This window comes from Heteronotia binoei, chromosome 13 (assembly GCF_032191835.1).
Source record: "Heteronotia binoei isolate CCM8104 ecotype False Entrance Well chromosome 13, APGP_CSIRO_Hbin_v1, whole genome shotgun sequence".
NCBI lineage: Eukaryota > Metazoa > Chordata > Lepidosauria > Squamata > Gekkonidae > Heteronotia > Heteronotia binoei.
The window spans coordinates 7,897,357-7,914,610 of NC_083235.1; the positions used below are offsets into that span (position 1 = coordinate 7,897,357).

Here is a 17,254-nt window from a genome sequence, read left to right on the forward strand (position 1 = left end):
CACCCCTCCGATGCGTCTACCAACAGGCCCTCTTCATACAAGCCTCTGTCTTTTTTCGACTGGGCTCTTGTGTCTTCAGCAGCCGCGTGACAAACCAAAATGCAGCGTCTTTTAAAAATGCCGGCTTTCTGGTTGGTTGTTACAGCTGTTCAAAGAGCCAGGACCCTGCCAAGGCCTTGTGAAAGGGCCCATTCATCAAAGACAGTTTTGGAAAGCAGCTGGGCTGATCTGCAGAAGAACGGCTGGATTCAGGACCAGGTAGAACCCGAGAGGCCAACAAGATGGGGGGGGGGGCTGGGGGGGAGAGTATTGAGCTTTTGGGAGTTAAAGTAAAGATACAACAAGAAGAAGACGACTGCAGATTTATTTCCCGCCCTTCTCTCTGAACTCAGAGCGGCTTACAACCTCCGATATCTTCTCCTCCCACAACAGACACCCTGTAAGGTGGGTGGGGCTGAGAGAGCTCGGACAAGCTGCCCTTTCAAGGACAACTCCTGCAAGAACTATGGCTGACCCAAGGCCATTAAAGCAGCTGCAAGTGGAGGAGTGGGGAATCAAACCCTGTGAGGTGGGTGGGGCTGAGAGGGCTCTCACAGCAGCTGCCCTTTCAAGGACAAGTCCTATGAGAGTTATTGCTGACCCAAGGCCATTCCAGCAGCTACGAGTGGAGGAGTGGGGAATCAAACCTGGTTCTCCCAGATAACGGTCCGCGCGCTTAACCACTACACCAAACTGGAAGGTAAGTGAAGCCATGTTGATTCAGGCCAATGGCCCACCCAGTCCAACGCTCTGTGTCACGCAGTGGCCAAAAAACGATCAGAGCTATTGCAGAAGAAGATATTGGATATATATCCCACCCTATACTCTGAATCTCTGAATGTGAGGAAGGTGGGGCTGAGAGAGCTCTCCCAGAAGCTGCTCTTTCAAGGACAACTCTGCAAGAGCTCTGGCTGACCCAAGGTCGTTCCAGCAGCTGCAAGTGGAGGAGAGGGAATCAAACCTGGTTCTCCCAGATAAGAGTCCACGCACTTCACCACTACACCAAACTGTCTCTCTATTAGGCCACACACCCCTGATGCAGCCAGTCCTCCTGGATCTTACAGTAGGCCCTGTACTTAAGAGCCCTGTAAGCTCTTGGAAGATTGGCTACATCAGGGGTGTGTGGCCTAACATGCAAAGGAGCTTTCTCAGAGTGGTCACAATCTCCTTTACCTTCCTGCCCCACAACAGACACCCTGTGAGGTGGGTGGGGCTGAGAGAGCTCTCCAGAAGCTGCCCTTTCAAGGACAGAGGCTCAGAGCAGCCTACAATCTCCTTTATCTTCCTCCCCCACAACAGACACCCTGTGAGGTGGGTGGGGCTGAGAGAGCTCTCCCAGAAGCTGTCCTTTCAAGGACAACTCCTACAAGAGCTATGGCTGACCCACGGCCATTCCAGCAGATGCAAGTGGAGGAGTGGGAAATCAAACCCGGTTCTCTCATATAAGAGTCCATGCACTTCACCTCTACACCAAACTGGCTCTTTGTTCCTGCTTATATCTGACCAAGAAGAAGAAGAAGAGACGGTTTTACACCCCACCCTTCACTACCCAAAGGTATCTTGGAGTTAGGGCTGCTAAGCACCTGCCGGGGATGGGGGATCTCCTGGTTTGGGGGGCCTCAACCCACCGGAAGGGAGGAGGCTGTCAGGGGAATCCCCGCCCCGAAGAGTCCTGTCACCACACAGAACAATGACATCACCTGGAAATGATGTCATCCCCCCCCCAGGCATGTCACGTGGGGAAAGCTCTAGGAATAGTGATAGAACTCTATGGTACCATAGAGTTTTATTGCGATTCCTAGAGCGTCACACTGGGGACACTCTAGGAATAGCAGTAAAATTCTATGATGCCATAGAGCAGGGGTGGCCAAAGGTAGCTCTCCAGATGTTTTTTGCCTACAACTCCCATCAGCCCCAGCCAGCATGGCCAATGACTGGGGCTGATGGGAGTTGTAGGCAAAAAACATCTGGAGAGCTACCTTTGGCCACCCTTGCCACAGAGAGTTTTACCGCAATTTCTAGAGCATCCTCCATGCCATATGCCCAGTACAATGATGTCACTTCCTGGTGATGGCTTCACACAAGAAGTCCCTCGCTGCAGCAGCAAAAGGACTTGGCAACCCTACTCAGAATGGCTCACAATCGCCTTCCCTTCCTCTTCCCACAACAGATACCCTGTGAGGCAGGAGGGACTGAGAGAGCCCGGAGAGAACTGTGACTGACCCAAGGTCACCCAGCTGGCTGCTTGTGGAGGAAGAGTGGGGAATCAAGCCCAGCTCTCTCAGATTAGAGCCTGCCGCTCTTAACCACAACACCCAACTATGCAGTGGTGACTCTCCAAAGTTTATACCCTAAAAATCTTGTTGGAGCTCCAAGGTGATCCTGGGTTCAAATGTAGCTTCCCATTCGTTGCAACGTGGAAAGAGGAAGGAAGAAGTGGTTCTTCTACCCCCTGAGCAGGACAGTTTTCCTAGAAAAGAGACAGTTTCTGCGTAGAGGAAGCACATCCTGAGAGTTTCACACACACACACACCCTGCAGACACACAGACGCCATCCTGGTGTTGCCGACTTTAACTGACCCTGTCCTTGTGCCGCTAACAGCAGCCTGACCCACTGCGGGCAAGCTGGAAAAGCGTTGCCCGCTCTTGATCTGTAAAGCTGCCAGCTTTGGAACACGAAAACTGGCCTCACAAGCATCATTTTCATTGGCAAGATCGGGCGCTTTGTCGCGCAGAGAGAAACATGGACACCTGCTGTTTTGTGGAAGGTCACACCTCTGCTGAAAGCACAGGGACAGGGGGAAATCCGCTAAGTGGCAACCGACATCACTCTCTGCAAGAAAGTGAAAGAGCTTCGCCGGGTTCATTCCCGGAGGTCAGTCTTCGGTTAAAGGCACAAGGGAAGAGTCCGTTGAAACCATCTGGCAACCCTGGGTTTGCAGTCTGTCTCTTCGACTCCTTTTTGGAGGGTTCTCCTTTGCAGCAACATGTTCCTGCCAACCTCTAGGGTTGCCAATCCCCAGCTGGGGGCAGGGGATCCCCGTTTTGGAGGCCCTCCCCCCGCTTCAGGGCCATCAGAAAGCGAGGAGGGGAGGGAAATGTCTGCTGGCCACTCCATGATTCCCTAGGGAGACCGATTCCCATAGGGGATAATGGAGAATTGCTCTGTTGGTATCCGGGGCTCTGAGGAGCTGTTTACTGAGGTAGAGGCACCAAATTTTCAACGCAGCATCCGATGCCTCTCCTCAAAACATTCCCCAAGTTTCAAAAAGATCGGACCAGGAGGCCCAATTCTATGAGCCCCCAAAGAAGGTGCCCCTATCCTTCATTCTTTCCAAATGGGAGGGAAGGCATTTAAAAGGTCTGCTTAAATGTGATAGCCAGAACTCCATTTGGACGTGCTTGTCACACCCTTGCTCTTGGCCCCACCCCCCAAAGTCTCCTGGCCACACCCCCCAAATTCTCCTGGCCCCACCCCCAAAGTCCCCAGATATTTCTTGAGTCGGACCTGGCAACCGTACCAACCTCCCCAAAATAGATCAGGTCATGGGCATGCAAACATTCCGACATCTGCATGCATCCATGCTCTCTCTCTCTCTCCCTCACACACACACAAACACACACAACACAACTTCTGCCTGGTCTGGAACATGTTCCCTGAACCTTTCCAAAGCTCTGGGACTTGTCACCTAACCCCCCCCCCTTCCCCCCCAGTTGGGCACAATTCAAATGAGATGATCCATCTTCTCTGACCGCAAGACAGAGGCAAGGCGGGAAGGAGGGAGGGAGGGGGAAGGGAAGGGAAGGAAGCAAAATGGGTCTGAAATGGATCAGAAGTCAGGGGTGGTTTGGAGAGATGGCGGGACCGAAGCGGAGAGAGCCGTGGATGCCGTGATGGTGCATGCAAAGGAAGCTGGTGCGCATGTGTGAAATCCAGTATTCCCCTAGAGAGACCTTCAGGCATTTCCCACTACTCAGTGTGTGTGTGGGGGGGGGGGGAGCGCTGTCATGGCAAACCTGTGGGGTTTTCAAGGCAAGAGATGTTCGGAGGTGGTTTGCCACTGCGTAGTGACCCTAGACTTCCTTGGCGGTTTCCCACCCAAACGCTATAGCTAGGCCTGACCCTGCTTAGCTTTCCAGATGGCAAGAGGTGGGTTTGCCATTGCCTGCCTCTGCACAGCAACGCCAGACTGCTTTGGGGGTCTCCCATCCAAGTACAAGCTAGAGCAGACCCTGCTTAGCTCCCGAGGTTGATGAGATCGGGCCATCCCAGTCAAGACGTGAGAGAAGCAGAGGTGGGTTTGCCATTGCCTGCCTCTGCAAAACAACCTTGGAGGTCTCCCATCCAAGTACAAACTAGGGCAGACCCTGCTTAGCTCCCGAGTTTGATGAGATCAGGCCATCCCGGGCCATCCCAGTCAAGACGTGAGAGAAGCAGAGGTGGGTTTGCCATTGCCTGCCTCTGCATAACAACCTTGGAGGTCTCCCATCCAAGTACAAGCTAGGGCAGACCCTGCTTAGCTCCCGAGTTTGATGAGATCAGGCCATCCCGGGCCATCCCAGTCAAGACGTGAGAGAAGCAGAGGTGGGTTTGCCATTGCCTGCCTCTGCAAAACAACCTTGGAGGTCTCCCATCCAAGCACAAACTAGGGCAGACTCTGCTTAGCTCCCGAGTTTGATGAGATCAGGCCATCCCGGGCCATCCCAGTCAAGACGTGAGAGAAGCAGAGGTGGGTTTGCCATTGCCTGCCTCTGCAAAACAACCTTGGAGGTCTCCCATCCAAGCACAAGCTAGGGCAGACCCTGCTTAGCTCCCGAGTTTGTTGAGATCGGGCCATCCCGGGCCATCCCAGTCAAGACGTGAGAGAAGCAGCGGTGGGCTTGCCATTGCCTGCCTCTGCAAAACAACCCTGGTGGTCTCCCATCCAAGTACAAACTAGGGCAGACCCTGCTTGGCTTCCAAGATTTGATGAGATCAGGCCATCCCGGGCCATCCCCGTCAAGACATGAGAGAAGCAGAGGTGGGTTTGCCATTGCCTGCCTCTGCATAACAACCCTGGTGGTCTCCCATCCAAGTACAAACTAGGGCAGACCCTGCTTGGCTTCCAAGATTTGATGGGATCAGGCCATCCCGGGCCATCCCAGTCAAGACATGAGAGAAGCAGAGGTGGGTTTGCCATTGCCTGCCTCTGCATAACAACCTTGGAAGTCTCCCATCCAAGTACAAACTAGGGCAGATCCTGCTTGGCTTCTAAGATTTCATGAGATCAGAGTAGTTTGGGCCATCCAGGTCAAGGCAAGAGACTAACAAGGGAGGTTTTCCATTGCCTACCTCTGCACAGCAACCTTGGTGGTCTCCCATTCAACTAGGACAGACCCTGCTTAGCTTCTAAGATCTGATGAGATCGGACCAGCCTGGGCCATCCAGGCCAAGAAAAGAGACAAGCAGAAGTGGTTTGCCATTGCCTGCCTCTCCATAGGAACCCAGGACTTCCTTGGTGGTCTCCCATCCAAATTCTAATCAGGCCTGACCCTACTTAGCTTCTGAGATCAAGCTAACCTGGGGCTGGGGCTTCCCACTGCAAGTGGGAATAAAAGCCAGGTTTGCTGGCTCCATTCCTTCATCCCCTGTGCCACTGGACCAAACTCGTCCTCCAGAGCGGAGGAAATACTCCCCCCCCCCCAAACGCCGGCTGCCACCTCCTCTCAAGCCACCCTTGGACAGGCCACATCCCCCCACCCTGAGACCTGCCGGGGAAGCCGGGAAGGTGAAAGGATGCTGGATTTGCAGCACGTGGAGAGATGGGAGGATGGCTTGGCGTTGGGGGTGAGCAGCTTACCTGCAGCCTGTGTGCCTGGCGGGGGAAGCTAGTTGCGAGTAGAGAAGCGACTGAGCGGAACAGCAGTACTGGTGCAGAGTGGGACACGTGGACGACCTATAGAGGGCAGCAGAGAGACGGAGCAACAGAGAGAGAGAAAGAGAGAGAGAGAGACAGGAACAGAGTGGCGGATGGATGGATAGATGGATGGATGGGTAGATGGATGGATGAGTGGATGGATGGATGGATGGATGGATGGATGGATGGATGGATGGATGGATGGATGGATGGGTGGATGGGTGAATGGATGGGTAGATGGATGAATGGATAGATAGATCGATGGATGGATGGGTAGATGGATGGATGAGTAGATGGATGGATAGATGGATGGGTGGATGGATGGGTGGATGGATGGGTGAATGGACGGATGGATGGGTAGATGGACGGATGGATGGGTAGATGGGTAGATGGACGGATGGATGGGTAGATGGACGGATGGATGGGTAGATGGACGGATGGATGGGTAGATGGACGGATGGATGGGTAGATGGATGGATGGGTGGGTGGATGGGTAGATGGATGGATGGATGGGTGGGTGGATAGATGGGGTGGGGAAAGCGTGTGCAGAAAAAGAAATGGAGGGAGAAGTGCGTATGGAGACAGGTGACCGGTGGGAGTTGGAATGAGTCAATGGGAGGGGCAGAGAAAGGGGGAGGAAGAGAAGAAAAAACACAAAGTCAAGAAAAAGAAGGACGGCACCAAACAAACAGGAAAAAATAAAACATAGCAACTGCCCCCAGGCCAAACGAAGAGACCAAGCCACAGACTGGGCCACGGAGAGAAGAGAGAGAAGGAGAAAGAGAAAGAGAGAGAGAAACAGACAGGCAGCGGTTTCCTGGGGAGCACAACGTCAGGCCACGGAGCCACAGGAGAACAAGGGGGGGGGGAGCAGGAGGAGGGCCACAAAATCACCGGCAGCGTGGTATGGAACAGCAAGGAAGCGCGGGAGTCTTTGGGACCAGACAGATGGGGGAAAGCAAGATCTGGAGAGAGTAAAAGGGTGGGTGGCGAGCAACGGCAGACCCCAGACTCTCACTGCAGAAAGAGATGAGGGATTCGTTGGTTGGGGGCGCACTTCAGCCCCGGCATTGTGTGGCTCAGCCAGCAATGCTCCCCCGCAACCCAAACGATCCCTCAAGAGTAGAATTGCCAAGTCCAATCGAGGAAATATCTGGGGACTTGAGGGGTGGAGCCAGGAGACTTTGGGGGTGGAGCTAGAAACAAAGTTGCAACAAACATAATTGAACTCCAAAGGGAGTTCTGGCCATTACATTTAAAGGGACCCACACCTTTTCAAATGTCTCCCCTCCACTGGAAATAATAGAAAGGGCACCTTCTTTTGGGGCTCATAGAATTGGACCCCCTGGTCCAACCTTTTTGAAACTTGGAGGGTGTTTTGAGGAGAGGCACCGGATGCTATGCTGAACATTTGGTGCCTCTAACTCAAAAAACAGCCCCCCCCCCCAAGAGCCCCAGATAACAGCAGATCAATTCTCTATTATACCGTACGGGAATCGAACTCCATGGGGAACAATGGAGTGCCCAGCAGACATTCCCCTTCTCCGCCTCCACACACTTTCTGATGACCCTGAAGCAGGGGGAGGGCCTCCGAACCAGGCGATCCCCTGCCCCCGCCTGGGGATTGGCAACCTTACTCAAGAAGGAGGCCGTATTTATTCATGACTCAATAGATCTGTGGGAAAACCCGAGAGTTTTGGGTGTTCAAGGACAGCAGGAAGTCTTGGGGCAATGGACGCTGGGATGGGTGGAACTGCTGCTGAACAGGTGTGAGCAGAAGGCGTCTGGGGATGATCGTGTGTGTTAAGGAGGCAGGAAAAGATCCGCAAGGGCGGAGGTTGGAAAAGGAGGAGCTCTGGAGGGGGAGCACGGTCTGCAGAATTCACAAACCAAAAGGGGAACTGAGAGGGATTGAGAAACCAGACGCCCAGGGCTTTTTTTGTAGCAGGAACTCCTTTGCATATTAGGCCACACACCCCGATGTAGCCAATCCTCCAAGAGCTTACAGTAGGCCCTGTAAGAAGAGCCCTGTAAGCTCCAGGAGGATTGGCTGCATCAGGGGTGTGTGTCCTAATATGCAAGGGTGGAATTCTAGGAACGCTCCTTTGCATACTAGGCCACACCCACCCAGATGCAGCCAATCCTCCCAAGAGCTTACAGTAGGCCCTGTACGAAGAGACCTGTCAGCTCTTGGAGGATTGGCTGCATCAGGGGTGTGTGTCCTAATATGCAGGGGTGGAATTCTAGGAGAGCTCCTTTGCATATTAGGCCACACCCCCTGATGCAGCCAATCCTCCAAGAGTTTACAGTAGGCCCTGTACGAAGAGCCCTGTAAGCTCTTGGGAGGATCGGCTACATCAGGGGTGTGTGGCCTAATATGCAAAGGAGCCCCTGCTACAAAAAAAGCCCTATGGACACCCAACTCTTGGCAATGCCAGACCCTCCAGGAATACACCGAACCTCTCCTCCCCCGATTCCGCCTTTTCCTCCGCCTCCACCGAAATACTCACAGCCGCCGAGTAAAATCACGAGACGCCAACCCACTGACAGAAGAGGGCAGAGGAACTGCAAAGTGCAAGTTTTTGGTTAACGGCCGCCCGCAGAAATATCAGGGACGAGTTTCCTGGGGGTAGATGGAGGCGGGCCGCCGGGTTAGCCTGCCCGTAGCAGCGTAAAAGAGTTAAGAGTCCAGAAGCACCGGAAAGACTAACGAAATCGAAGCACGAAAGCTCGCGCCCTGCCACAAATTTGGTCACTTTGGAAATTTCCCGGGGAACAGAAGAGCCGGCTTTGGACGGTCACAGTTGGTGCCGCAGAAGGGAAAGCTAAGGGCAGGTCCACTGCCAAAGGGTATCCAAACCATGCCCCCAAATATGTGGAATGGATATTGTCCCTTCCCACATCAGGGATGCAAGAGGACTTCTTGTCTATTCGGCAGCATGTGAACTGAACTGGCAACCAGGGGGGGGGGGGGTTGTAGCAGGAACTCCTTTGCATATTGGGCCACGACCCCTGACGTAGCCAATCCTCCAAGAGCTTGCAGTAGGCCCTGTAAGAAGAGCCCCGTAAGCTCTAGGAGGATTGGCTACATCAGGGGGTATGGCCCAATATGCAAAGAAGTTCCTGCTACAAAAAAAAGGGCCGCGCCTGGAACCCACTTATAGACTTAGACCAGGGGTGTCAAACATGCAGCCTGGGGGCTGAATCAGGCCCCCGGAGGGCTCCTATCAGGCCCCCGAGCAACTGGCTGTCGTCTGCTTCCTTCTCCCTCTCTCTTGCTTCCTTCTGCCTTACCGCCTGCCTTGCCAGGCTTGCTCAATCAAGCTACAGAGCAAAGCCTCTGTTTTCTCCACTGGCTGACTGGCACATGAAGCAGCTTATGTACAGAAGCTCGCAGTGGCCAGCCGTTTCATGCTTTCCCTCGGATCCTAGGCTCAAAGCATTCACCATGAGATTTCGGTCATGAATGTCAGTAAATCAAAAGTAGGTTTGTTACTTACAAGATACACATTTGGACACCTGGACAGCCTACTCAAGACTGTTACATCACAGACATTGTCTCCAGATTTTGATGATGCAATAATTCAGAGCAAGAGGCGTCAGTTATCAGAGATGGTTAAATAAACAAAATATTGCAAAAGTGCTAATGTTTCCAGCATGTTTAAATTATATATATATATAATTTAAATTATAATTATAATTTAAATTTAATATTATATAATTATAATTTAAATTATATATATATATATATATATATAATTTAAATATGCTGGAAACATTAGCACTTTTGCAATATTTTGTTTATTTAACCATCTCTGATAACAGCCCTTTTGCTCCCGGCGCTTCTCTCCATTTTTGCACGAGCTGCCCTGGAGCTATGAGTCGGCGCACCGCATTTTTGCAGCAAGCTGAAACCGCTTGTAAGAGGATCTCGCTTGCTGCAGAAAAGCAGCAGGCCAACTCGCAGCTCCGGGGCATCTTGTACGAAATCAAAGAAGCGCCGGGAGCAAAAGGGCTCTCCACCCGGAACAAGCCTTGTGAGAAATGGGTCTCGAGAGTTTGGAGAAGGAATCTCTGACTGATTTCCCACTCACCTTATGTCGCTCTCACGCTCCTCTTCTCAGTGGGGCTTCCCTCTGATTTCACACTATCTGCCCCCGGGCTGCAGCTAGCATCGGCTCTTTCAGGCGGCAAACAGAAACCTCTAGACCAATTTCGCACTCGGCTCACCCCGCGGACACGTTCCTTTTCTCTGCGCAACGTCCGTTGGATTTCCCACTGTCTGCGCCGGAGTTACAGGAAGCGTCGCGGTTTTCGTGCAGTAAAGGGAAACCGCTAAAACCCAGTTTCCGTTCACTGCGCGAAAGCCGCGACGCTTCGTGTAACTCCGGCGCAGACAGTGGGAAATCCGACGGACGCTGCGCAGAGAAGCGTAGCTTCGTCCACAACACAATCACTCTCCTGGAACTGAACATAAAAAGTAATAGGCATAATTGGCAGCGATAACATGAGTAATAACTCATAACATTATACTTGTTCTATTTGCTGCAAATTTGCATATTAGTTTTTATGCTCAGTTCCAGGACAGTGATTGTGCGGTGGACGAAGCTATGCCATCAAAACACGCCTATTACCGGAAACTTGTCCAACTTGTCTTTCTGGAGCATATTATTTGGTTACTTTGCCTTATACTGATTATTGTGAATATACTGGACTTTTAAACTTATGTGAATGCATTGTGGACTTACTAGGTCGCAACTATGTATATGTATTGTACATTTTGTCATACTTATGTATGTTCATAAAGAAGTATTAGCAGCTTGTTGGAATTAATGTAGTATTGTTCATTGTACCTTCTGAGTGTTCCACCTCTTTGTCCATTGAATAGTAGGTGCAGCTGCTTAACAATCCCTGGATGAGCTCCGTCGCTTATTTTTCTACAAAAGGACCGCTGGTGAGCTAGCTCACACTAACTCAGCTTAGAGGGAACACTGCCCAGCATCAATGTTTCCTCTAAACTGCAGTCTTGTGAGCAAAAATTCTACTTTGTGTGCTACTGATTATACTGATTATTAAGAACATAAGAGAAGCCATGTTGGATCAGGCCAATGGCCCATCCAGTCCAACACTCTGTCACACAGTGGCCAAATATATATATATACACACACACACACACACTGTGGCTAATAGCCACTGATGGACCTCTGCTCCATATTTTTATCTAACCCCCTCTTGAAGCTGTCTATGCTTGTAGCCGCCACCACCTCCTGTGGCAGTGAATTCCACATGTTAAACACCCTTTGGGTGAAGAAATACTTCCTTCTATCCGTTTTAACCTGACTGCTCAGCAATTTCATTGAATGCCCACGAGTTCTCGTATTGTGAGAAAAGGAGAAAAAGACTTCTTCCTCTCCCTTCTCTATCCCATGCATAATCTTGTCAACCTCTATCATGTCACCCCGCAGTCGACATTTCTCCAAGCTAAAGAGCCCCAAGCGTTTTAACCTTTCTTCATACGGAAAGTGTTCCGAACCTTTCATCATTCTATTGTGAATATACTGACTTTTTAGCTTATGTGAATGCATTACGGACTTACTAGGTCGCAACTATGTATATGTATTGTACACTTTGTCATACTTATGTACCTTCATAAAGAAGTATTAGCAGCTTGTTGGAATTCATGTTGTATTGTACGTTGTATGAAGTCTTGTATTTAGACTGGTGCATTTTGAATGATACAAGCACGGTTTCCTCTTAAGTGTTTCCACCTGGGGATTGGCAACCCTTTCCACAGCTAAGAGGGAGACCTGCACTCCACCACCTTGGAAGGAACTGAGTACAAACAGCTCAACCCAAGCAAGCTTTGCTTCCTGTTGACGACAATCCATGTTATTGGAATACATTTAAGACAGCGCTGATAGAAGGCTCAAGGATTGCAACAGGAAAGGGGAGAGGAGGATGTCGGAGGGGCTGGGAGCTGGTCTGTAGATTCTGCAAACCAAACAACAATGGGAGGGAATCTCTGAGCAAGTGTAGAGTGCATTTTGGTCGTGCTGAGCAACCAGTACACACAGAGGGGTCTCTTCTGGGCAGGTGACCGTCCCAGCATCTCTCTTTTCCTAAATAAACCCAGAGCAGAATCACCAGACCAACAGAACGTCCAACATTTCTGCGCACACACACACACACACACACATACACAAATACATGCACGCAGTCGAAAGAGCCACACCCCCTAGTTTCAGAGGGGAGTCGCATTGAGTCTGCAGTAGAGCCGCTCAAGTAAACTCCAGGAGCATCTCAGAGACCAACAAGAATCACAGAATCACACAGAGCTGGAAGGGACCCTAGAGGCCATCTAGTCCAACCCCCTGCTCAGTGGAGGATCAGCATAGAGCTTCCCAACAAGGGTTTGTCCAGCTGCTACTTCAAGACTAAAAGTGAAGGGGAGTTCACCACTCGCCTAGGTAGCTGATTCCATGGCTGAACAATTCTGACCGTTAAAAAAGTTTTTAATATCCAGCTGGTACCTTCTTGCCCTTAATTTAAACCCATCAATAGAATCAAACTCATGAATTTCCTTCCTTCCTTCCTTCCTTCCTTCCTTCCTTCCTTCCTTCCTTCCTTCCTTCCAGAGCTATGGCTGACCCAAGGCCATTCCAGCAGGTGCAAATGGAGGAGTAGGGAATCCAACCCAGTTTTCCCAGATAAGAGTCCGCACACTTAGCCACTACACCAAACTGGCTCTCCAGAGACTCTGAGATTCAGGGTGGAGGGCGGAATATAAATCCAATGTCCTCCTCTTTTGGGCACAGAAGAGGGGTCACTGGGAGTGTGTGCATGGGGGAAGGCATTTCTGAGTTTCCTGCATTGCGCAGGGGGTCGGAATAGATGACCCTGGAGGTCCTTCCCAACTCTAAGATTCGATGATTCTAAATTCGACTCTAAACTAGACCACGGGTGGCCGAACTGCGGCCTGGAAATCACATGTGGCTCTTTCTCACATATTGTGTGGCTCTCGAGGCCCCCCCACCCACCCTGTCAGCTGGCTTGGAGAAGGCATTTGTCTCTTTAAATCACTTCTCCAACCAAAGCCTGCCACCGGTAGCCTGGAGAATGCATTTAAAGTTAAAGTTGCTTTCTTTCCACCTCTCCCTCCCCATCTCTTTACTTTCTTTCCCCCTCCCCTTCCCCTCCCTCCCTTCCTGTCTTGCAGCTCTCAAACATCTGACGTTCATGTCTTGTGGCTCTCAAGCATCTGAAATTTATTCCGTGTGGTTCTTAAATTAAGCATGTTTGGCCACCTCTGGACTAGACCTAAATCTAGCTCATATGAGGGTTCCCATAGGACCAGAACCAATGGGTTGAAATTAAATCAAAAGGGTTTCCGGCTCAACATGAGGAAGAACTTCCTGACTGTGGAACAGGCTTCCTCCTCGGGAGGTGGTGGGCTCTCCTTCCTTGGAGGTTTTGAAACAGAGGCTAGATGGCCACCTGACAGCAATGAAGATCCTGTGAATTTAGGGGGAATTTAGGGGGGGGGTGTTTGTGAGTTTCCTGCACTGTGCAGGGGGTTGGACTAGATGACCCTGGAGGTCCCTTCCAACTCTATGATTCTATGAAATTGGGCTCTCCTTCCTTGGACGTTTTTAAACAGAGGCTAGATGGCCACCTGACAGCACTGCAGATCTTGTGAATTTAGGGGGAGGCGTTTGTGAGTTTCCTGCATTGTGCAGGGGGTTGGACTAGATGACCCTAGAGGTCCCTTCCAACTCTATGATTTTATCTCCATTCTTCCTTGTCTCTGACAAAGGCAGCTTTCACACTCGAGAGCTCACAGGCCAGAAATCTTGTGGGTCTCTACGGTGCTGCTGGACTCAGTCCAGTTCAGTCCAGTTCTCTTATTACGGTCAGTGACCAGATCCAACAGACAAAACATGATCAGGACGGCTGGACTCGAATTAGGCTCTCCAGCCCTCTCAGACTGGAGGTTCAGGACCCCTCCGTCCCCACCAGCACCACAGCAAACAATAAAGGCTGCCCAAAGAGACACACACAACGCTCCTCCCTTTGGGGAGAGCCCACCAGCGATCTTGCAAGCGGCTGCTGTTTGCAAACCCAATGCTTCACCAAAGGGCACAAAGGAAGCGCCTGGGAATCGCCTCTGCGGTTAAAATGTCACTGATCGGCGGCGTTAGCTGCTCCTGGAGCCCGCGTTCTTTCCCAAAGCTCTTCCCGGGATCGGCCCAAAGCCCAGGAGCAAACAGGGGGGGGGGGACAGGACACCCCCCCAAAGCCTCTCCAAACAGCCACAGGACTAGAAAGGGGCCAGGCCAATGAGCCATAGCCCCACCCCAAGTCAAGAATCCACCGCAAACAGGCCAGCAGTCTCCAAGAAACCCCAAGCCTTCATTCCAGCACTTCGGCACTGCCGTCCCTTTTTTTTTTGGGGGGGGGGGCACGATCCTGCACCCCAACCTGCAATGCAAAGCTCTCCCGGCATGCATTAAAGCCCCCAGTCAGTACTCTTTCTCTCCCTCCCCCCGAAACAAGAATCAACTACTCACTGGTCGGGCTCCATCGCTGCCTTGCTTTTCTTTAGCTTTCCTGCAAACTTTCTTTCCTTTGACAGCCCTCCACCCACGTGGGCAGTGTGGGCTGCAGAGAAGGGCCGCCGGGCTCAACTTTTTTTGGGGGGGGGGCGGCTCTGTTTGCAGGGTGTGGAAACCCAGAAGGCGTGACTTCTCCCTTCCACCACCCCCCCCCCCGCATCAGCTGATCGCCCTGCACGGAAATTAAACTAGCATAAGGAAGGGAGGGATCTGGCCTGGGTTAACGCCTTAAATGCTGGCTGGCACTTGGAAACTGTTTTGCAGCGAGAATCCGCCGCAAGAGGAGGCAGAGAGCCCAGGAGGAGAGGGTGGATGTACATGGAGACGCCCTCCTTAAAGGCATGCAATCCTGCCTTGGAACAAATGCCCTCCCCGGGGGTCGTTTTGTAGAAGAAGAAGAAGATGTCTGCAGATTTATGCCCCGTCCTTCTCTCTGAAGCGGCCCCGTGGTGCAGAGTGGCAAAACAGCAGTACTGCAGTACTGTGGTCTGAACTCTGCTCAAGACCTGAGTTTGATCCCAGCGGAAGCTGGATTCAGGTAGCCGGCCCAAGGTTGACTCAGCCTTCCATCCTTCCAAGGTCGGTCAAATGAGTGCCCAGCTTGCTGGGGAGAAAGTGTAGATGACTGGGGAAGGCAAGGGCAAACCAACCCGTCAAAAGTCTGCCGTGAAAACGTTGTGAAAGTGACGTCGCCCCAGAGTCGGAAACGACTGGTGCTTGCACAGGGGACCTTTACCTTTATTCTATGTAAGAGCCACATAGAATAAACATCAGATGTTTAAGAGCCGCAAGACATGAATGTCAGATGTTTGAGAGCCACAAGGAAGGACACAAGGAAGACAAATAAATGTGAGGGAGGGAGAGGTGGAAAGGAAGCAACTTTAAGTTCATATGCCTTCTCCAAGCCAGCCAACAAGGTGGTGGGGGCTTCGAAAGCCACACAATATGTGGCTCCTGAGTCAGTTTGGCCACCCCTCTCCGAAGCTGTGGGGTCTTGTGAGCCAAAATCGTACTTTGTGAGCTACGGGCATTCAAGCGGTGAGCCCCTGCATCAATTGGTTTGCTCTGGGGTTCATTTTTCCTGAGCTCAGACAAAAGTCTCATATCACCCCAAGGTACTCTAAATCAGTGGTCCCCAACCTTTTTGGCATCAGGGACCGGTTTTGTGGAAGGCAATTTTTCCATGCACGGGGGGGGGGGGGCAGGGGGATGGTTTCTGGATGATGCAATTGTGCACTTTATTTTGGTGTGGTGGTTAAGCGTGCGGACTCTTATCTGGGAGAACCGGATTTGATTCCCCACTCCTCCACTTGCAGCTGTTGGAGTGGCCTTGGGTCAGCCATAGCTCTGGCAGAGGTTGTCCTTAAAAGGGCAACTGCTGTAAGAGCTCTCTCAGCCCCACCCACCTCACAGGGTGTCTGTTATGGTGGGGGGGGAAGGTAAAGGAGATTGTGACCGCTCTGAGTCTCTGTCCTTGAAAGGGCAGCTTTTGGGAGAGCTCTCTCAGCCCCACCCACCTCACAGGGTGTCTGTTGTGGGGGAAGGAGATAAAGGAGACTCTGAGCTGCAATGAGACTCTGAGTGGAGGTCAGGATATAAATCCAATGTCGTCGTCTTCTTCTTATTATTATTACTACCTTGTATTATAAATGAAATAATTATACAACTCACGGCCCGGTTGCTAACAGGCCATGGACCAGTACCGATCCACGACCCAGGTTGGGGACCCCTGCTCTAAATTATATCAGCTGTCCCTCCCTCCTCATTTCCTTCCTGTTCTCAAACGTCTGACATTCATGTCTTGCAGCTCTCAAACATCTGACATTTATTTTATGCGGCTCTCATATTTAGCAAGTTTGGCCACCCCGATCTAGCGTAAGGCGCAGTTCATAAACCCAAACCATTCAAATTTCCTACGGGTATCTGGCACGGCGCCCCCAATATCACGGTGAAGAATATAGGAAAAGAAAAGCGTCCGGCAGTTTATGAAGATTTCTCTGAAGCAGTTTATGCTTTCCTTTACAACGCTTTCTGAACTTGATCCGCATAATCCCCAAATCCAACCGCTACCGTGCTGGGAAAGAACCGAGAGAGGAACAGAAGGCAAAAACCAGCGGAGGGGATGGTTGCTCCCCCCATCAGAAGACCAGCTAACCCAAGAACCCGCCTGTCATCTCTGCTCTTGCGCCTTCTGCAAAATAAGCAGAACACGGCTTTTCACAGCCCGGAGATAAAAAATTACCCCCTGCCAATGTCACCTACCATTCACAGAACAGGACTAGGAGCTGATGGAAAAGTTGGCGACTCTACTGCCCTCCGGAAGCAGAAGAACGTAAGAGAAGCCATCATGGATCAGACCAAGGGCCTCTCAAGTCCAACACTCTGTGTCACACAGTGGCCAAAACCCAGGGGCCATCAGGGGGTCCACCAGTGGGGCCAGAACTTCAGGAGCCCTCCCACCGTTGCCCCTCCAAGCACCAAGAAGACAGAGCAGCACTGCCCCGGACATAAAAATGTAAGAGAAGCCATTTTGAATCAGGCCAATGGCCCATCTAGTCCAACACACTAGCCAAAACCCAGGGGCCATCAGGAGGTTCATCGGTGGGGCCAGGACACTAGAAGCCCTCCCAGTGTTGCCCCCCTTAAGCACCAAGAAGACAGAGCATCACTGCCCCAGACATAAGAACATCAGAGAAGCCATGTTGG

General features: G+C 51.5%; 1 protein-coding gene across 1 annotated transcript in view; it reads right to left on the reverse strand.

Moving 5' to 3' along the window:
* The window catches only part of IQSEC2 (IQ motif and Sec7 domain ArfGEF 2), a 368,004-nt gene that overhangs the window by 200,086 nt on the left and 150,664 nt on the right, over positions 1 to 17,254 (reverse strand). Inside the window, exon 3 of the mRNA XM_060251901.1 lies at positions 5,880 to 5,975. The gene's annotated coding sequence lies outside the window, so the exon portion shown is untranslated. The remainder of the gene's footprint in view (positions 1 to 5,879; positions 5,976 to 17,254) is intronic.